This window comes from Bufo bufo, chromosome 4 (assembly GCF_905171765.1).
Source record: "Bufo bufo chromosome 4, aBufBuf1.1, whole genome shotgun sequence".
In the NCBI taxonomy this organism is placed as follows: domain Eukaryota; kingdom Metazoa; phylum Chordata; class Amphibia; order Anura; family Bufonidae; genus Bufo; species Bufo bufo.
In genome coordinates, this window is record NC_053392.1 from 432,668,802 (window position 1) to 432,691,539 (window position 22,738).

The following is a 22,738-nucleotide window of genomic DNA, read 5'->3' on the forward strand; positions in this document are numbered from 1 at the left end:
CAGGGGGGTGATCAATGACAGGGGGGTGATCAGGGAGTCTATATGGGGTGATCACCCCCCTGTAAGGCTCCATTCAGACGTCTGTATGTGTTTTGTGGATCCGATCCATGTATCCGTGGATCCGTAAAAAACATACGCACATCTGAATGCAGCCTTACAGGGGAATGATCAATGACAGGGGGGTGATCAATGACAGGGGGGTGATCAGGGAGTCTATATGGGGTGATCACCCCCGTCATTGATCACCCCCCTGTAAGGCTCCATTCAGATGTCCGTATGTGTTTTGCGGATCCGATCCATGTATCAGTGGATCCGTAAAAATCATACGGACGTCTGAATGGAGCCTTACAAGGGGGTGATCAATGACAGGGGGGTGATCAATGACAGGGGGGTGATCAGGGAGTCTATATGGGGTGATCAGGGGTGATCAGGGGTTAATAAGGGGTTAATAAGTGACGGGGGGGGGTGTAGTGTAGTGGTGTTTGGTGCTACATATTACTGAGCCGCCTGTGTGCGTGCGTTCACAGGAAATCTCGGCTCACGTGAGATGACGCCAATCGGCGTTAGTGTGACCTGGGAGAGCCGCCGCGATGACTCCTTTCGGCGTTAGCGTGGCGGCAAGTGGTTAATACAATGAACGGAACCACGCCACCATGTTTTTCCTTCATTGTATTACACAATGATATAGGGCCCCTACATTCCAGTGGTCAAGTTGGCAAAAAAGAAATTTTTTCTCCATGAATGAGCCATCTCTGCTTAAGGATCCATTTGATAGAAATTCAAAAGGGAAGCTGCACCGAAGTTACCAGATATCTGCTGCCTTATGTAAATCCTCTTTTGCCACTGTGCCTGTCGCCAGTTAGATTATGACTAAGTCAGGTGGGCCAAGAAATCTTGAATGGAGTTTCCAGAATGAAGGTTTTTTCAGGATATATCCACATTAAAATTAGCTGGTGACTTTCCTTGTGACTTCCCTGTTGACGCTCAGACCATTGTGACTTATAGATGAGCAATGGACTGGGAATGTAGCTTCTAAACAGCATTTTTGTTCATTGACCATTTATTATTTCCAGTCTCTTTGGGAAGGATCTTATAGAGATATTTAAAAACCTGAGTAAAGAGAAAGGGAATTCTTTTTCACAAGTCCTTAAGAAATTTAAATCTCTGAATTTTCACACGCAAAGACAGAGGACTGGAAGATCTTTCTAAGGGTCCTTTAGTCAACACAAGGGTTCCGGGGGAGGGAGAATTACAACTCGTCCTTCCTAAGAAAAATCTATTCAACTTTCAGCCTGGAGGCTGAGGGGAGTTTGTTAGAACAACTAGACTTTCTGCTCTAAAGTTGTCAACACACTCGTGGCTGCAAAAAGCCAAGTTAATGTTACTTATCATGGTTGAATCTGGAGAGTGTTTTTCTCACGGTGTTCCAAAAACTGTTCAGGAGGCGGTTGATAAAAGATTCAGAAATTTTTTTCCACCAAATAGACCACTTTGCCCTCAATGGGACTGTGGTGAAGTGCAAGGAGGGGTTTATGTCTCAGTCCACGCACCTAGTCCACTACAGGTATTTACCTGGCCTGAGGTGAGGCCAGCTGGGATAATCACTGGGGGATAAATCAATCCTCAATGTGTGAGAGAAAAGGGACTTGAAAAGGGAGCCGGGGGGTCACAAGGCTGAGGAAGCCTGAGTTTTGGGGGGACCAGCAACGTCTAAAGAAAAGAGGTGTCGCGCGGTCAGGGTTGGGAGGACTGTTGGACCATATACCCCCAAGGTATTGCCTGGTCAATGTCAGGAGGACTGGTGGACTGAGACCCCAATGGGTTGCATTGGTCACAGCTAGGAAGCTGTCTGACCACATGGCTGAGTGAAGCCTAATACCACAGTGTGAACACTGACCTAGAGGTGAGTTAGGGAAAACCTCTGTATAGTGAGCACCTAGCTCGGCAAGGATTTGTTGTTTTGTGTAGATGTAACACGTGATGTGAAGCTGCGACTTCATTGTGCCAAGTGATGCCAAACTGTGATGTGCTGTGGGACAAATAAAGCACTGTTTAAGCTTGAAAACTCCCTGTTTGTTTAGAAGATTGTAATTGCCGACCCCCTGTGAAAGATCGTTCCCTTACAGGGACATTATATTTCAGTCTTTCCATTTGAGCCTCTGCAACAGGCATCCCTTAAGTTTCTCTCTTGGAAAGTCTTTTTTTTGGTTGTGATTTCAACCGCCGGAAGAATCACTGAGCTGCAGGCACTTTCCTGTAGAGGGCCACATCTACAGGTCACACCAGATTGTTTAGTTGATGGGACTGTTGCACTTTTCTGCTTAGAGTGTCTTCAGTTGCCATCCTCCATCAGGAATACTACTCACTACTAGTGTTGACCGCAAATATTCTAATAGCAAATTTTTATCATGAATATAGGCACTTCGAGAATTTGCGAAGATCTACAATATAGTGCTATATCATCATAATCGTAATTGCGAATATTCTAGATTTGTTTTTCATCAGTACCCTCACTGCTTCTTGCTTGTGGGCCAATGAGAAGGCTGCAATATCTTTGTCTGAGCTTAGCAACATCCCTAGCAACCAATAGGAAAGTTGCCTACCCCTTTACTATATAAGAAACTCCACAGCAGCCATTTTCTGCAGTTTTTTGCAGTTCTGAAAGAGAGAACAGTGTCATTGCTGTGCTCTGTGCTTTGCTGAGTCATCTGGATCCTTATTCAATTACATTAGATAGTTAGTTAGCTCATATTATCATATATATAATACAGACAGTTAGTGGGAGATAGTCAGTGTAGGTTAGATAGTGATATAGTGTAGCTGATAGGTTCCAGTGCAGGGTGTTGGTAGTGTGATAGGAATTACTGTACCGTGCATTTTCTCCAGTCTCAGGAAACTTCTAGCAGCTCGAAAAATTTAGCAAAAGTGAGCCACGCCTGTATTGCGCGCGCAATACTCGCATATTGCATTGCCGATTTTCGCAATCAGGAAAATAATGACTAGAGATCACGAATTCTAGAATTTGTGAATTTATGGCAAATATTAGGCCAAAAATTCCCGAAATATTGCGAAAATGAATATTGCCTATGCTGCTCATCACTAGTGATGACTGGTGGTATTGATAATTGTGTTCCCTGCGGTCTCCTCTCGGTAAGTTTCTATATAAATTGAATGTTGGGGTACACCAGTTAATTTAAGATCCAGGAAGGTAATGGAGACTGGATTAAAGTGATAGGCAAATTTTAGGTTTACAGGATTATTATTGAGGTATTCTAGGAAAACCGGTATGGCAGATCCATCTCTCTCATGAATAAACAAGAGGTCATCGATGTACTTTGAATCCCGCTTGGATTTTGTTGCGCGGTCAGTAAGGCAATGGAGGCCATGTCCTCTCAATAAAGTCCTTTTATGTTTTTCACCCCATACATGTCCTCATTTTGAAGCTTATATATGGTCCTTACTATATGCATCATTGTGACAGCGCAGCTCACCCAGGAGATTCTTTCTGTTTATATGGGTTAGGTTTTTCCCCCCAAAACCAAATTGTTTAAACACCATACAAATGACTACAGCCCCCAATGTAATATCATATTCAGAATTAATGTTGATACAGGCAACGTTACCGCAGTTTGTGAACATGCTAGTCTTGTACTTTTCACTATGTATTATACTGCTTTGTGCAGCTGGTCTGGAATCCATGTTTTACATGTTGCCACAAGTACCTGGCTCCACAAGTTATATAGACCGGCAGTACTAGCTCACTGCTTGTAATGATTAAGGACATGTAGTTTGTTCGAAACGCATTTACAGTCGAGTGCTGTGATTATTTGTTTGTACTTGCTGTACTGAAGAATAAAGGATCGGCACAGCTTTTAAGAACAACACAGTATTTTACTTTGTGGATTACAAAAGGTCGGGAATCGAACTACAACTGTGGACATCTGGTACAAAAAAGGTTCAGGTGTGCTAGAGATTACTTTTGCTAAGTGAGGCCTGTTTGAGCATCGCAGGGAAAACTGGGGAGTATTAGCTGGAAACGATTCGCCAATGTTTTCACCAAGAGTTTATAATTGTGGTCAAGGAATGATTGAGCCTTCAGGGGATCTCTACCAGTTTCAGGTAGAACTGTCCAGGAGTCAATAACACAGTCAATAGATGTCAAATGAGTAAAAAGCAAGAAAAATAGCCTAGTTAGAACAGGTATTGTCAGGAGATGGGATGTTTTGTAATACTCTGCCGAAAGACCATCTGGACCCAGTGTTTTACTATTCAGTGCCATAGAAATTAAAGGCCGCACCTCCTCCTCCATAATAGGAGAATCCAATGATTCCCTTTGGTTCGTATTGAGAGAAGGTAAATTACCTGAGTCTAGAAAAGAACTAAAGGAGTTATACAACTTTAAATTTTTTATCAGACTCCTTCAGAATGGCCTGACCTGTGGGATTCATTCTTACCTTGTACCAAACAATGGGTTCCAGCTCCATCATTCCACCACCACCTCCACAGGTCCTTGCTCTCCGGGACTCAACATCCTATTGATATTATGGCATGTGACTTGTCACCTATGTGGCACATGAACCAGTGACCTACCACATGGCTGACACATCACCGCTGCGCCCATTAATTGGCTACAAGAGTCACGTGCAGCCCCCGTCAACAAGATGGTAATTCCCAGAGATCCAGGAACTACAGAGCCAGCTGTGGAACAATGGAGTCAGAACTCAGCGGCGGGTACGAGGTAAGTATGAACCCCATCTCGGGTCCGGCCACTCTGAAGAGGTCTGATAAAGTTTGGATAATGTCTTTAATAATGGGAAAGAGAGCAGGGGCTTCCCTGTAGAGGTCTACATAGTAATCACTGAATATTTGAGCAATGTCTACAGCAGGGATCAGTAACATCCAGCACTCCAGCTGTTGTTTAACTACAACTCTCAGTTTCCTCCATTCACTTTTGTGGGAGGTCTGAGAATGAAAAAGCAAATGTGCAGGCTGAGAGTCGTAGTTTCACCACAGCTGGAGAGCAAGAGGTTGCTGTTTACAGGATTAGAAATAACGGTGCCAGTCAGAGGGTTCTGCAACTTGACGACTGGTTTATAAAGTTGACTAAATTTAGTAAGAGTTGCAAATAATTTATCCATCTTAGGCCCCTTGCAGATGAGAGTGTGTCACTCTGTGAGTTCGCAGTGCAGCTCCTGGCCTGACCTCCCAGCATTATATTGATTTATGATGCTATGCAACCCTTACAGTTCTGGAATGTATTGGATAACACTGGCAGCATTATGTCAGTGTCATCTAATACATTCCAGAACTGTAAGGGTTACATAGCATCATAAATCAAAATAATGCTATGTGACCCAGTCAGTGCTGGGAGGTCAGGCCGGGAGCTGCGCTGCGGACTCGCAGAGTGACAAACGCTCGTCTGCAAGTGGCCTTATTGTGCCAACAATAGAATTTATTTTATGACAATTGCACCTGACAATGAGACTATATATATAAAAGAGACCAGAAGATGTTCAACCATGGAGTAGGCCTGTAGTGTTTCCGTAGAAGGGGATAAGACCTCGGGCCTGTAAGAAGGAGTTATGTAGTTCATCAAATCTTTTCTCCTTCTTTCTACACGAGAGATAACTGACTGTTATACTTTTTATCCTTTATTTTTATATTTCAATTTTTCTCCAGTTATTAGATTTCTACATGATATCTTTTATTACATGTTTTTCTTCCTGGATGTGTCTGGGCAGCAGGATGTATGTCCTATATATAGAGGACTGAGGGCAGCCATCACATAAGGTCTTTACACAGACAAGCCGGGAAGACATGGTTGGTATGTCCTCTGCCTGCCCTTTTGCCGCCTCTATTGCAGGGATTTCCTATTACGTCAGCAGTTTCCTCCTTTTCCTGAACCAGCGCCATCTTCATATTCTTCTCCTCTTTGCTGAGATCTTCAGGTGAAGTTTATGTTATTACTGACGATGCCATGAGGACCAGACATCTCATATTCCTCTTATTCGCTGGTGTCATTATGAATACAGCAGAAGAAGAACCTGAGGCATCTGCAGGAGATAAGACCAGAAGGCATCATCAGAGTGGACAGGTCTGGTGGTGACAATGGGGACTGATGAGGAGATGGGTAGTAGGTCCTGGAGATACAAGCTGACTACGGGGAGTCCTGCTGCTGGGTCCCCCCACAATCAGCTGGTATTACTGGAGAGAACATTTGGGGAAGTCTTCAGGGAAAGCCAAGTGTTCCCCATAGGGTTGGAAATGTCCCCTATAGCGAGAGCGGCCTTTTGTGATGCCTCTCTGCTCTGGATGATAGAGAGGATGCTGACGGGGGGACCCTAAAATATTTTCTGCATTTGCCCTCATAGAAGTAGTAAAGGGGGTCATGTAAAGGCGTGTACTTACCTTGTTAGTCTGCTCCTGCTGCTCTTTCTGATGCTGCTTGGAAAAGTAAGAATAGATTTTTTTTTTATTCTCTGCATGGGCAAACACAGTGGGGTCCTAGTGCTCCAAAACCAACCTTGCTGCTCTGACTAGTTCATAAACATTTAATGCATTAAATAAATTATTTCTATGGCCAATAGTGGGAGCTCATTGCATACTGATGTATCATAGAGTTCACTGAATAAACCCCTATGCAACTATGCAATGAGCTTCTTCAAATAGCAGTTACAGGTAGACTAAAGGTAAATTTTCACTTACTTGCTGCTCTTGTTTTGTCTTCTCAGACGATTTGGTGTCCACCACCTGCATCTTCTCCTAAAATAAAGATAAAAGTAGATAAAATCAGCTCAATGTGATGACAGGTTCAGTCTACACAGTTCTGTACACGGAAACTGTCCTGTGTCATGTCCTGTGGACACTTAATGAGGCGGAGCTCAAAGCAGGAAAGTATGTGACCCCTAAAATTCAGTCTTACTTATTCTATAATCTTACTGGGTGGTCTCCTCAGTTGCTCGGGCCGGCATTACCTCTATGTCTAACGGTCTATCATGGAAAACACAGCTGTGACAACAATGTAAGGACTCATTCATCACATCATTATATATATCTATAATATCTAGAAATATTATCACCTCATTATATATAGACCCTGGACTCACCTTGCTGTGTTCTCAGCTCGTTCCTCCTCTGCAGTCTCTTTCTCCTCTACTTTCTCCGCTCCCACCTTTTTCTTCTCCACTTTCTCCTCTCCCACCTTTTCCTCCTCCGCAACCTTCTTCTTCTCCTCTTCTTCCTCTAGTTCTATTTCCTCCTTGCTATTAGAATAGAACATACATTATATCAGGACTTTGTTCTCACCATTATTGGAGGAGATTAGATGGAGACCGGGTGGGAATTTAGTTGTTCGACATTTTTCCCTCTTAGAGAATGGGATAAGCCTCAATGATCCTCAGTGTGATGCTCTATGGACTGGTTTTCAGGTACAAAAGGTTTGTGCCCCCACCCCAGGCTCCAGCATTGCCAGTTCCTCCCTGCTTGATTTATACACTTACATAGTGTCCATCTTAAAGGGTGGCTCCAATTTCTTCACTGTTCTTATCCTATAATAGAAAACAGCTCTGGTTACTGGTAATGCCCAATATGCAACCCAAATATAAGATGGGACAAGAGTGGTGCCCCTAGTGGTCATTATCACATTAACTAGTAATAATTAATATCCATAACATCACAACATAATTAACCCCTTGCATCTGGAATGTTTTATGATAAGAATGTCATCTATATAGCGAGTCTGTCAGATAAAAAGACTGATATCAAATGCAGAAGCTTTTCCTTCTACCTTCCTGTAGATGACACAGGAGAATTGTCCTTTCTATAGAAGACTCCTATATCGCCCCATTATTCTATGATATAATCACCTTACTGGCAGCTCGGAGCCCTCCACCGTCCACCACCACCTGTTTGGGAAATACAATGAGATTATATCTACAGGTTAGGAATGGTCTCATTCATAGACAAGATACAAGATGACATCATTTGAGATTTCCATAGTAAAAGCCAATCAGCTCGGTGTTGATTTTTCCGCATTTTCATGTGTGAGACTGTATGAAATGTTTTGTGGTTGCCTGATGTGTGTTTTCTGTGCACTCTGCAACACATGGAGATTTAAACTATGGTCTTTCCAAAATGGACGTCTCATATATGAAGGTGGAGCTGTGGATGAAGAATACTTTTATTATCAATATTCAGATCTAGAGATAGAAATACTATAGATTATATATGACCTCTTGACTTTGGGGTTCTTTTTCTATGGGTAGAATGTGGGGTGATGTTCAGGACATTAAATGTTGCATGTTGTGGATCGGTAATTCTTCTACACAATGTGGAAGATTTATCATACTACTGCAAAGCAAAGGTGGAGCAGTTATCCATTGTGACCAATCAGATAGTAGCTCTGAAAGCCAGTTGGAAAATGTAAAATGTGACCTGATTAGCTGCTATGGAGAACTGCTCCATAGGTTCTTTGCCATATTCTTGATTAATCAATTCAATCACTGTCCTAACTCATTACACAGAACTTTACATTGATGTACATACATGAGAGCCTGATATTTCTCCTCCTCACTTTCTTCTTCTGACTCTTCCTCTTCTACCATCACACCTTCATTCTCCTCCTCAATATTGATGACTTCCACCTTCACTTTTACTACTTCCTCTTCTTTAATATTCTTCTCCTCCACCTCCTTGATTGTATTGTCCACCACTTTCCGCTGCTTTTTGATGTTTATCTCCTCAATCTTAATCTCTTGCTCCTTCCTGATCATAACCTTCTCTACGTCCTCGATCTTATTCTCCATATTTTTGATCTCCTCCACCTCCACGATCTTAATCTCCTCCACGATTACCACCTCCTCATCGATGTTAATCTCCTCCATCTCCTTCTCCTCAATCTTAATATTCTCAATCTCCTCAATATTAATCTCCTCCTCCTCCTTTTTCTCCTCCTTGACTTCCATTAACCTAAGAGTAGATAAGACAGTGAGAGTCCAAGACATACTCTATGTGCTCTACAGATATAGAAATGATGAATAGTTGTGTAGATCTAAGTAAATGGACAAGCCCCATATACCAGATTTGTAAATTAACCATTAAACAAACTCAGGCTGAGAACATTGCAATGCCACTGCCACAGAGGCCCCCTAGAAATGGAAGATGGGTTACTGTAGGTTCTGGTAGACTGAGAGTTGTGGATAGAAGACATGTCCCACAGTCTGTAGCTCTCCATAATTCATTTGCAGCACTTTCAGAGTGCAAGAGCAACATGGATTATGGCTCTAGCACAGTGGGTGAGGAACAATCATCTCCCATGCCTAAAGTATGCAAGACTGCAGCCAAAGACAAAAAGAAGAAGGTGAGGACTGATAGTAAGCAGCTGTTGGTGGGCGATTCCATCATAAGAGGTGTGAAGTTTGAGGAGAATGGTGTTGTGAGATGTCTCCCTGGGGCTACCACTAGCAGGGATAGACGACGGATCCTTAATATTGTTAGGCAAGCAAAGCAGGAAAGGGAAGTGGATGTTATTGTCCATCTTGGGACAAACGATCTGGCTTGCAATGAGGTTTCAAAGGTGAAAGTGTCACGACTGTGACTGATCCAGACAGGTCTGGGAGGAGAAGGTCGCAGCGACTTGCTACTCGCAATAGCTTGTGAGTTTGCTCCATGGTTCAGGGTATGTCATCCGGGTTTTGCCTTGTGAACCTTTTTGTCCTGACTGGGAGTTTGTAGGCATCCTTCTCAGATGAGTCCTGTCTGCCACTCCCAGCTACTATATTAGTTTCAGTTTCACTTGCAGTCATTGCCAGATATAGTCCTTACTTCCAGTTCTATTCTGACCTTTGAAGGAGATCGTTTGATGGTGTTGCTGTGGAGCTCTTGTCCGGCGTGGACTGTCGTGATTGGGATCGCCTTCTCTGCTCGTGACTGGATAAGTCTATCTCTGCTATAGTTTGTTTGTTGCTGTCTTCCCCTGCTGTTCTCCTAGACATGAGTGATGGTGACTAGTGCTCCCATCGGCCTTTCCCCACTCTAGGCTTGTTAGGGTGACTGAGGGTTTAGGCATCCTGCTCGCCGCACGGGTTCACACCCCATCTAGGGTATCAGGGCAGACAGGTGCCAGCTTAGGGTTAGTCAGGGGTGGCCATACTATTCCCATCCATAGATAAGGGTCCCCCTTCCCCTCCGTCTGGTGCGACACGACTGCTGCTGGGATAGCGGTCGTGACAGAAAGAAGCTTTTCACACACTTGGGAAGGATATACGGGAGGTTGCATCAACTGTTTCATTCTCTGCAGTTTTGACTTTGCATAACGTTCAGCATGACAGAAAGATGAGCATTAAGGAATTCAATGTATGGCTTGGTGAATGGTGTCTGAACCAAGGGTTTGGCTTTGTGTCTCATGTTAGCTCTTGTTGGAATGGAAAAGAACTGTACAAGAAAGATGGTTTGCATCTTTCTCTCAAGGGAACGAATGTCCTCGGTGAACAGTTCCAAGTATTTTTTTTTTTAAATCTTTTTATTTTCAAAAATACAAAGATGTACAGTCTTCTATTTCAGTATTACAAATAGAAAAAGACATTTATGCTCATCTCATATAATATATAATTTCCCTCTTATTTTTAACCCCCCCGTCCCACCTTCCAACCCCCTTTTCTTTCCGCGGAGCTACCGTCATTACCTTTTCATTATACCTAGTATTATCATTCCCAATTGCCCCATGTCCGCAACCAGGCTACCTTTTTCCCCGCTGTTTGGGCAAGGATATATTCATATTGCTTAACCCTGTTCATCCATTCCCTCCACTCCTGAAAACTAGGGTATTTCGTGGAACCCCAATATTTAACTATTATTATTTTGGCCAAGGCTATGCCCCGGAGCCAAAGTATCTGATCAATTTTGTTTTTATCTGTCTCTGGGAGAGTGCCCAGAATAACATATTCAATACACACTGCATATTTCATAGGGGAGCTATCCCGTAGTTTCCGGAATATTTGAATCCAGTAATCTTTTATCCCTGGGCATTCCCACAGCAGATGTTTATAGTCTCCGCTGTCTTTACTACATTTATAACAATTCTGTTTTCTGTCATTGTAAATGGTGTGTAATAATACCGGAGTGTAATAGAGACGGTGTATGATTTTCAAAAGGATCCATGCATGAGCAGGAGAGACCGTCGATCTTTTAATATTCCTGTAGACAATATTCCACGGAATAGATTCCCCATTTGGCAAGTCCTTTTCCCATTTAACCTCACCTCTAAATGTGATTTTTTTTAGTGTATTCAAGTTTAAACTTTGCGTAGATGTGCGATATAGATGTGTTAAAAGTCATATCCTGACAAAAATCTAAAAAAGTATTCCGTACAACATTCAAATAATTCTTATTCTCCGTGTAGTGTATGGCGTGTCGTAATTGTTCGTATCGGAATTTATCCATAAATCCTAGTGTAATATCTGGTAGGATTTCATTAAGGGGCTTCATCTGTCCTTTATGAAAAACCTGTGCAATTAAATTAATCCCGTACTTTTCCCAATAATCCATATCACCCAGTTGCATAACTTGTGGAAGATGTGCATTCCCCCATAGTGGGGTATACTGGACTGCTTGGGAGACTCCAACCATCAATCTGATTTGTTGCCAAATGTACCCAAGCATTCTACCGAATGGGTTCTGTGTTCTTCTCTTCTCCATAATGCCGGCTTCAAGGATATGGAAAAGATCCTCCCAAGGTCTACAGCATCGCCCAAAAATAAGCCGAATGCATTTATTCTTTCGATTCCTCACGCACCATCTCAGTTGGGCAGCTATATAGTATCCTTTCAGAAAAGGGATAGAGATTCCACCCTCATCTTTATACAAATATTGTATCTTGATTCTAACTCGTTTGCGCCCCCATATTAGTTCATTGAAGAGAGTCTCTAATTTATTGAAAAACTTATCTTCTATCGTTATTGGACTGGCATTGATTATATATAATAACATTGGAAGTAGCGACATTTTAATAAGTGCTATACAATTAATTTGTGACAAGGGGAGTTTTAGCCATATTCAAATTTTTTCTTTAACTCTATCTATTATTGGAAGTATATTTAATTCCATATAGTGTTCCAACTTGGTCCCTATCTGGATACCCAGATATGATAGGGAGTCTCCTGGGGTCAATATACTAACCTGAAATTTATAGTCAGGCGGGACCGGACGTCTTAATGGGAGAAATTTAGATTTTCCCCAGTTTATCTCATATCCAGATAGGGATCCAAATTCGTCCAGGCTATCCATGACCCTAGGCAGGTTCATGTATCCTTTCCCCAAAAACAGTAGCATGTCATCCGCATAGAGACTTATTTTGTCCACCTCTCCCTCGCACCCAAAGCCTAGTATCTCCTTATCCTCTCTAATTTTACATGCCATTGGCTCCAGAAACAGCGAGAAGAGCAAGGGGGAGAGGGGGCTTCCCTGGCGTGTTCCTCGGGTCAAGGGGAAGGGAACTGAGTATTCACCATTAATTCGGACCCTGGATACCGGCCCTTGATACAAAATACGGACCCATCTGGAAAAGTATTCGCCAATTTTAACCCGAGACATTACTCTCCAAAGGAAAGGCCACTCCAACTTGTCAAAGGCCTTAGCGGCGTCCAGGGACAGGATGGAGCAGTCCTCCCCCTCCCCTACCTGGACGTTCAAGAAGGCCCTCCTCACATTGTCCTGTATATTCCTTTTGGGGATAAACCCAGTTTGATCTGCATGGACAACTTTGTGGATAACTGTTTTTAATCTATTCGCTAATAGTTTAGCAAGAATTTTATAATCTGTGTTCAACAGAGAGATGGGGCGGTAAGATGTAACTAACAGCGGGTCATGCCCTTTTTTAGGGATTAATGTAATGGTGGCTTCCATCTATGAAGGGGGTAGGGAACCTGTTATCCATGATTGGTTTAATACCTCTAGCATTAGGGGGAGTACAGTTCCTTCGTGTTTCCGATACAGTTCAAATGGGAAACCGTCTACCCCGGGGGATGTATTACCCTTAATAGATTTTAACGTATTTTGCAACTCGATCAATTGGATAGGTCTATTTAACCAATCAATGTCTTGTTGGTCAAATTCAGGGATCTTAATATTGTCTAAATATTGATCTATTTGTCCTCCTTGATTTTTAGTCCCCGCTTTGTATAGTAATGAAAAATATCGGGTAAATTCCCTTAAAATATCACCAGAATCCCGTAGAATATTTCCTGCCTCTGTCCTAATGCCGGCAATGTTATTACTCCCCCTTTGATTTTTAACTATCATGGATAACAGTCTACTTGGTTTGCCGGACTCGCTAAAGGTTCTCAACCCTGAAAAGAACATTTTATTCTGTGCTTTTTTATATAGATATTGTTTATAGTCATCTTGCACTTTTTGGAGTTGAAGTTGTTTTTCTGGGGTATTTGCATATATGATCTCATTCATTATCTGGCCAAGTAAATCTTCTATTTCTTTTTGGGTTTGAGCAAAGGCATTTTTCTGTTTCCTGATTCGTTGTGAATATATACCCCGAAGGTATGCATTAAGCGCGTCCCAGACCATATGAATGTGTGTTGAGTTAACATTGTCACTCCAAAAGAGCTTTATTTCCTCATTGATCTTATCCAAAACCCTTATTAATGTCATCCAATGGGGATTGAGTTTAAAAATCCTATTTTGGTTTGGTTTAGTGTGGCTATCCAGTATTACCATAACTGGGCTGTGGTCGGAAACACCATGGCGTTCGTAATTCATTTTTTTAACCCTATTCATAAGCCCGGGGCTGGCGAGGGCCAGATCAACTCGCGACATGGACCTATGTGTATTACTGAAGCATGAGTATACTTGCTTATTTCCATAAAGCGATCGCCATATGTCAACCAACGCCATTTCTTTACACATTCTGGATAGCAAAGTGCTTGAACCAGGGTTTAATTCATAATTAGTTATTGTGGAGATCCTATCTTTTTTAATGTCCATGACCGAGTTAAAGTCGCCCATCACCAGCACCGGGCACTCCTCTCGTGCTGAAATGTAATCCATCAGTCTGCATAATACCGTTGTCGTGAAGGGGGGTGAAATGTATATAAAAGCAATAATTCTCCTTTGCCCTTGCCAGTAACAGTGAAGAAAAATAAACCGTCCCTCTTGATCAATTAATTGTTCTATCGGCTCATAGTCTACCTGTCTATGAACATAGACACTAACCCCCCTAGAGTATATTGAATAACATGAGTGGTATTCATGGGAGGCCCATCTCCTTCCGCCGAGCGCTAGGAGCATTTAAACTAGGAAAGGGGGCAAAAGAGTGATAATCCAGCAGTCTGACTGCCCCCCGGAACAATGCCAGAAGATGCCAGTAGCACAAAGGTTAAGAAATGACAAGCTCAGATTCTTGTCTACAAATGCTGGCAGTTTAGGGAATAAGATCAATGAACTTGAGGCTATAATGGCATCTGAGAATATAGATGTAGTGGCTGTTACTGAGACATGGTTCAAGGGGAGTAATGACTGGGATATATCAATACCAGGGTTCTCTCTATACAGGAAAGACAGAGAAAGCAAGAAGGGGAGAGGGGTGGCCCTGTATGTGAAAGATAACATAAAATCTAATTTGATACAAGTTAGCGAGAACAATTTAGAGTCAGTTTGGGTTACCTTGCAGCTTGATAATCATAAGGTAACTCGTGTAGGTGTGATATATAGACCACCTAGCCAAGTCAAAGAATTAGATGATCTACTAGTTGAGGAAATAGCTAAAATGACATTGAAGGGGGAAGTTATCATTATGGGAGACTTCAATCTTCCAGATGTAAACTGGAAAACCAAAAATAGCTAGTTCTGCCAGGAGTACAGATATTCTAAATTCCCTACTGGGATTATCTCTACAGCAAGTAGTTGAGGAGCCAACCCGGAAGGAGGCCATTTTAGATTTAGTATTCACAAATGGGAATTTGGTATATGATATTACTGTAGGGGAAAGCTTGGGATCTAGTGATCACCAGTCAGGGTGGTTTACTATAAGTACAGTGACTGAGTCACACCACACAAAAACAAAAGTTTTAGATTTTAGAAAAACAGACTTTTCTAAAATTAGATTAGTGGTATACGAGTCCCTATCAGATTGGAACAGTTTCATTGGAGTCCAGGAGAAATGGGACTACTTAAAAGTGGCACTATTATAGGCAACAGAAAATTGCATTAGGCTTGTCAGTAAAAGCAAAAAAAGGAAGAGACCACTGTGGTACTCAGCAGAAGTGGCCAAAATCATTAAAAACAAAAAGATTGCATTTAGGAATTATAAAAAAAAAACTAAACGAGGATAATTTATAAGATTAGGCAGAGAGAGGCCAAACAAGTTATAAGAGCTTCTAAAGCACAGGCAGAAGAGAAATTAGCTCAGTCAGGGAAAAAAGGCGATAAGGCATTCTTCAGATACATAAATGAAAAAAGGAAACTAAATCAAGGAATTACCAAATTAAAAACAAAAGAAGGAAGGTATATGGAAGAAGATAAAGAACTAGCTGACTGCCTCAATGAATACTTCTGTTCAGTTTTTACAAAGGAAAATTAAGGAAAAGGACCTCAGTTAGAAAAGAAGACTAATGAATCTTTTGATGCATGTGTCTTTACAGAGGAAGAGGTTCTAAGTCAACTGTCTAAAATTAATACAAATAAGTCACAGGGGCCTGATGGGATACACCCAAAGCTATTTAACCACCTGCCATCTGGGCCATTCGCCCCCTTCCTGACCAGGCCAAATTTTGCAAAACTGACATATCTCACTTTATGTGGTAATAACTTTGGAACGCCTTTATTTATCCAAGTCATTCAGAGATTGTTTTCTCGTGACACATTGTACTTCATGATAGTCATAAATTTGAGTCAAAATATTTCACCTTTATTTATGAAAAAATCCTAAATTTACCCAAAAATTAGAAAAATTTGCAATTTTCAAAATTTCAATTTCTCTGCTTTTAAAACAGAAAGTGATACCTCATAAAATATTTATTATTTAACATTCCCCATATGTCTACTTTATGTTGGCATCATTTTGGAAATGTCATTTTATTTTTTTAGGACGTCAGAAGGCTTAGAAGTTTAGAAGCAATTCTTCAAATTTTTAAGAAAATTGCCAAAACCCACTTTTTAAGGACCAGTTCAGGTCTGAAGTCACTTTGTGGGGCCTACATAGTGGATACCCCCATAAATGACCCCATTGTAGAAACTACACACCTCAAGGTATTTAAAACCGATTTTACAAACTTTGTTAACCCTTTAGGCGTTTCACAAGAATTAAAGGAAAATGGAGATCAAATTTTTAAATTTCACTTTTTTGGCAGATTTTCCATTTTAATCAATTTTTTTCTTTAACACATCGATGGTTAACAGCTAAACAAAACTCAATATTTATTACCCAGATTCTGCGGTTTACAGAAACACCCCACATGTGGTCATAAACTGCTGTACGGGCACACGGCAGGGTGCAGAAGAAAAGGAACTCCACATGGTTTTTAGATGCCATGTCCCATTTGAAGCCCCCTGATGCACCCTTACAGTAGAAACTCCCAAGAAGTGACCCCATTTTGGAAACTAGGGGATAAGGTGCCAGTTTTATTAGTACTATTTTTGGGTACATATGATATTTTGATCATTCATTATAATACTTTATGGGGCAAGGTGACAAAAAAATTGGTTGTTTTAGCACAGTTTCTATTTATTTATTTTTACAGCGTTCACCTGAGGGGTTCAGTCAAGTGACATTTTTATAGAGCAGATTGTTACGGACGTGGCGATACCTAATATGTATACTTTTTCTCATTTATTAAAGTTTTACACAATAATAGCATTTTTGAAAAAGCTGTTTTTTTTTTTTACGGTGTTCACCCGAGGGGTTAGGTCATGTTATTTTTTTATAGAGCTGGTTTTTACGGACGCGGCAATACCTAATATGTATACTTTTTTTTATTTGTTTCACTTTAACACAATAATAGCATTTTTGAAACCAAAAAAATGATGTTTTAGTGTCTCCATGTTCTAAGAGCTATAGTTTTTTTATTTTTTCAGAGATTTTCTTATGTAGGGGCTCATTTTTTGCGGGATGAGGTGACGGTTTTATTGGTACTATTTTGTGGGACATACGCGTTTTTGATAACTTGATGTTGCACCTTTTGTGATGCAAGGTGACAAAAATTGCTTGTTTTGACACAGTTTTTTTTGTTTTTTTTTTACGGTGTTCACCCGAGGGGTTAGGTAATGTGATATTTTTATAGAGCTGGTTTTTACGGACGTGGCAATACCAAATATGTCTATTTTATTTTATTTTTTCTATTTTTAACATTTTTTTTTTCATTCCTTACTTGGGGACTTTTTTTTTTTACATGTGAAACTTTTTTTTTACTTTTTTATTTTCAACCTTTTATTTTTATTTTTTTTATTTTACACTTTTCGTCCCCCATAAGGTCATACAAGACCTCTGGGGGACATTTACTTCACTTTTTCTTTTTTTGTTTTCACTGTTGATTACTCCTGTAACTGGGGCTGACATAGTAGCCCCAGTTACAGGACAAATACACCCCTAGAGAGGCTGTACAGCAGCAATCCAGCGCTGTACAGCCTCAGAGCAGGGCTGATCGAGGTCTCTGAGAGACCTCACACAGCTCCTGCACGCTCCGATCCGCTGCAGACACAGTGAGCGCTGTGTCTGCAGCGATCCAGAAGGCAGGGACACCTGGGAACTGTCCCTGCCTTCTCTAAGGGTTGCCCTGCTGTCACTGACAGCGGGCAACCCGATGAGCAGCTGCACGATTAGCGTGCAGCTGCTATTTCTGAAAGGACGTTTTAAAACGTGCTTTCAGAAAAAGAGGTCCACCCATAGGACGTTTATATCCTATGGGCGGACGTAAAGCGGTTAAAGAGCACAGCGGTGAACTAGCAAAACCATTAACAGATTTATTTAACCAATCACTGGCAACAGGAGTCGTCCCAGAAGATTGGATATTAGCAAATGTTGTGCCCATTCACAAAAAAGGTAGTAGGGAGGAATCGGGCAACTATAGGCCAGTAAGCCTGACATCAATAGTGAGGGAAATTAATGGAAACCATACTTAAGGAGAGGATTGTGGAACATCTTAAATCCCATGGATTGAAAGATGAAAAACAGCATGGGTTTACTTTAGGGAGATCATGTCAAACTAATCTTATTGATTTTTTTGATTGGGTGACTAAAATAATAGATGGAGGAGGTGCAGTAGACATTGCTTATCTGGACTTTAGTAAGGCTTTTGATACTGTCCCACATAGAAGGCTTATCAATAAATTGCAGTCATTGGGCTTGGACTCCCATATTGTTGAATGGATTAGTCAGTGGCTGGGGGACAGGCAACAGAGGGTTGTAGTCAATGGAGTATATTCAGACCAAGGTTTTGTTACCAGTGGGGTACCTCAGGGATCTGTTCTGGGACCCGTATTGTTTAATATCTTTATCAGCGAAATTGCAGAAGGCCTCGATGGTAAGGTGTGTCTTTTTGCGGATGACACAAAGATTTGTAACAGGGTTGATGTTCCTGGAGGGATACACCAAATGGAAAAGGATTTAGGAAAACTAGAGGAATGGTCAAAAGTCTGGCAACTAAAATTTAATGTTGATAAGTGCAAGATAATGCACCTGGGGCGTAAAAACCCAAGAGCAGAATATAAAATCAGTGATACAGTCCTAACCTCAGTATCTGAGGAAAGGGATTTAGGGGTCATTATTTCAGAAGACTTAAAGGTAGGCAGACAATGTCATAGAGCAGCAGGAAATGCTAGCAGAATGCTTGGGTGTATAGGGAGAGGCATTACCAGTAGAAAGAGGGAGGTGCTCATGCCGCTCTACAGAGTACTAGTGAGACCTCATTTGGAGTATTGTGCGCAGTACTGGAGACCATATCTCCAGAAGGATATTGATACTTTGGAGAGAGTTCAGAGAAGAGCTACTAAACTGGTACATAAATTGCAGGATAAAACTTACCAGGAAAGATTAAAGGACCTTAACGTATAGCTTGGAAGAAAGACAAGACAGAGGGGATATGATAGAAACGTTTAAATACATAAAGGGAATCAACAAGGTAAAAGAGGAGAGAATATTTAAAAGAAGAAAAACTGATACAAGAGGACATAGTTTTAAATTAGAGGGGCAAAGGTTTAAAAGTAATATCAGGAAGTATTACTTTACTGAGAGAGTAGTAGATGCATGGAATAGCCTTCCTGCAGAAGTGGTAGCTGCAAATACAGTGAAGGAGTTTAAGCATGCATGGGATAGGCATAAGGCCATCCTTCATATAAGATAGGGCCAGGGGCTATCCATAGTATTCAGTATATTGGGCAGACTAGATGGGCCAAATGGTTCTTATCTGCCGACACATTCTATGTTTCTATCCTCAACTTGTACCCACACCTCAGGACCTGAGTCTTCACTTATTGGTCCCTGCATTTTATCCCATACCTGATCATCAAAACCCTAACCTATAGCAGCCACCGAGGACCTCCCCAGCACCCAAAATCCTGAGGATCCACTTACTATTACCAATACCCAACCTGTATCTGCACCCCCACATCTGTACCTACAAGCCAAGGCCCACTCACTGATATCCATAGCAGAATGATATCAATTTTATAGCAGAATCCTATATGTGAATAACATGCTCTCCTCTATCTCACAGTTTCTATTGACTTTTATGGGGACCCCCAGAAGTTGGGGTAACCTGTCACTATTTGCAGCTACTGTATCAGAGGAGTAATAAGTAACCATGGGGCCCCATACCAAAAACAATGGGATCGTGATCCATCATGACCATTCAGTGATATCATAGCACAGGTATAATAAACACAGTGATGTACAGAGACTATGACCTCTCTGTATAGATAAAAATTTAATAAAGTCCCAACACAGAAATGATGCACACTGCAGAGATGACCATGGGGCTCTATAATAACACGGAGGACGGGGCCACATTCTATTTTTCACCCCCCCTTCTATCCTCTATATTTATCATTAACGGCACCTTATATCTAACTGGAAATTGGCCTTCAACTGTTTGACCCCGTAGCAACTGAAATGTCTGCAAACCCAGCAGTTATATCCCTGATCCACATTGCAAAACTCAGTGTCCCCTCCAAATCTCCTGCTTCCCTAACACAGCAGCTAAAAGCGACCACTAGGGGGAGCTCACTGCATATGGATTTATATAACAACAATCAAACGGCATGGGAGCTGTATACAGTGAGCTCCCCCTAGTGACCACTGCAGGAAAAAACAAGACAGTAAGCAGAAAAAGCCAATGAGTGCAGCACCCCCTGTCCCATAGCAGTCACCAAGTCTCCCTCTGCAGTAGGTACCTCACTGCCACCCGCATTCTGTCTACTGGGCCCATCTGTGAAGCTTTTACATGCAGTTATACTCAGCTCCTGAGAGTAATCAGACATATTGTACACTTACAGGAAAAATGGACTTACCTGACTATGCAATTCACCAACCAAAGCTGCAGAAGAGGAAAAGGAACCAAGTGTCCATTACTGAAGAGGAGGAAACATGATAGAAGAAAATGACAGACACAACAGGAGCTGAGGACACAGCGGACTTACCTACAACACCAACTACAACCCTCAGGGAGTGTCCGCGCTGCAGCCCCTTATATATAGTTTGTGATGTCATAATGTGTGGAGGAGGCGCTAACAGCACAACATTCGATGACATCATAAAGAGGTCAGAAGAGGCAGCCAATCAGAATGTGTGGGGAGGAGCCAACAGCACAGTATTCCGTGACATTAAAAAGAGGCCAAAAGAGGGAGCCAATCAGGGGTAATCTACATGGAATGTATGTAAATTTCCCACCTCAGCCCTGTACAATGGATGACAGTATATAATATATTAAATGTTATTGGCAGTATATAGACAGGACATTATAGATAATTCTACTGTATAATAGATGCTTGTTTCTGGACCTGCTGCTATTTCTCCGAAAACTTTTTTATATTTGTCATTTTTTTTCCAATAAACTTTATTCATTTCTCCACAGATACAATACACTGGGGCCTATATGCACATAACCATAGCGTCCCATAAGCGGGTCTTCCCCATGCATGATGGGAGTTGTCCCCCAGCAGGGGGATGTCAGTAGTGTATTCTTCCGCCACTGAGTCGGCGCCATCCCCGCTCCATATATTGTCATTGTATCTATTACTCTCAACAATGATACAATTTTCTCCTGATTCGTTATTTTGTGTCACTGATACCTGAACCAGTGATGTGTAACCTGCTGTTCTCCTGCTAATGTGTAACTATAACTCCCAGCATGCCATGGGAAATGCAGACTGTCAGCCTATGCTGGGACTTTTAGTTCCACAACATCTGCACATTGAAGACCTGTAATGTTAACAAAGGGTTAATATACAATGCATGCAGCTGCTATGGGGTCAGTGATGGGGCCACAGGGTGAAGGGGCAGTTCGGGTGTAGACCCCACATAACATGGGAAATCATTGCAGTAATATCCCTGGTGGTCCAGGGGACTATCATCTCGATGTAACACCCCTGTATATCAACATATGGTAACCCTGGGTAACAGGAACCAGAGCAAAAACCGGGGTGTGGCCTCTATTTGTCCCCCTCATATGACCTGTACCCCCCGTGTCTGTGTAGACATATACCATGGTGCAGTATTATATAGACAGTGCATACAGGGGGCACTTAGGGATATCCAACGACCCGAAAACAACACTTCTTCCTCCTTGAGAGAAACCAAGAAGCATCGCTCAATAAAAATCATATTTCTGTAATTATACAGGGGGCATTCCATACATAATACAGGGAGTGCAGAATTATTAGGCAAGTTGTATTTTTGAGGATTAATTTTATTATTGAACAACAACCATGTTCGCAATGAACCCAAAAAACTCATATATATCAAAGCTGAATATTTTTGGAAGTAGTTTTTAGTTTGTTTTTAGTTTTAGCTATTTTAGGGGGATATCTGTGTGTGCAGGTGACTATTACTGTGCATAATTATTAGGCAACTTAACAAAAAACAAATATATACCCATTTCAATTATTTATTTTTACCAGTGAAACCAATATAACATCTCAACATTCACAAATATACATTTCTGACATTCAAAAACAAAACAAAAACAAATCAGTGACCAATATAGCCACCTTTCTTTGCAAGGACACTCAAAAGCCTGCCATCCATGGATTCTGTCAGTGTTTTGATCTGTTCACCATCAACATTGCGTGCAGCAGCAACCACAGCCTCCCAGACACTGTTCAGAGAGGTGTACTGTTTTCCCTCCTTGTAAATCTCACATTTGATGATGGACCACAGGTTCTCAATGGGGTTCAGATCAGGTGAACAAGGAGGCCATGTCATTAGATTTTCTTCTTTTATACCCTTTCTTGCCAGCCACGCTGTGGAGTACTTGGACGCGTGTGATGGAGCATTGTCCTGCATGAAAATCATGTTTTTCTTGAAGGATGCAGACTTCTTCCTGTACCACTGCTTGAAGAAGGTGTCTTCCAGAAACTGGCAGTAGGACTGGGAGTTGAGCTTGACTCCATCCTCAACCCGAAAAGGCCCCACAAGCTCATCTTTGATGATACCAGCCCAAACCAGTACTCCACCTCCACCTTGCTGGCGTCTGAGTCGGACTGGAGCTCTCTGCCCTTTACCAATCCAGCCACGGGCCCA

General features: G+C 41.7%; 1 long non-coding RNA gene across 1 annotated transcript; it reads right to left on the reverse strand.

Annotated features, from left to right (window-relative positions):
* Positions 1 to 7,245: 7,245 nt before the first annotated feature.
* LOC121000034 lies at positions 7,246 to 8,593 on the reverse strand. Its single transcript, XR_005778731.1, has 4 exons — positions 8,545 to 8,593; positions 7,866 to 7,904; positions 7,500 to 7,547; positions 7,246 to 7,262 (listed from the first exon to the last, which is right to left on the reverse strand). It is a non-coding gene; the product is annotated as an uncharacterized LOC121000034 (long non-coding RNA).
* Positions 8,594 to 22,738: the final 14,145 nt, after the last annotated feature.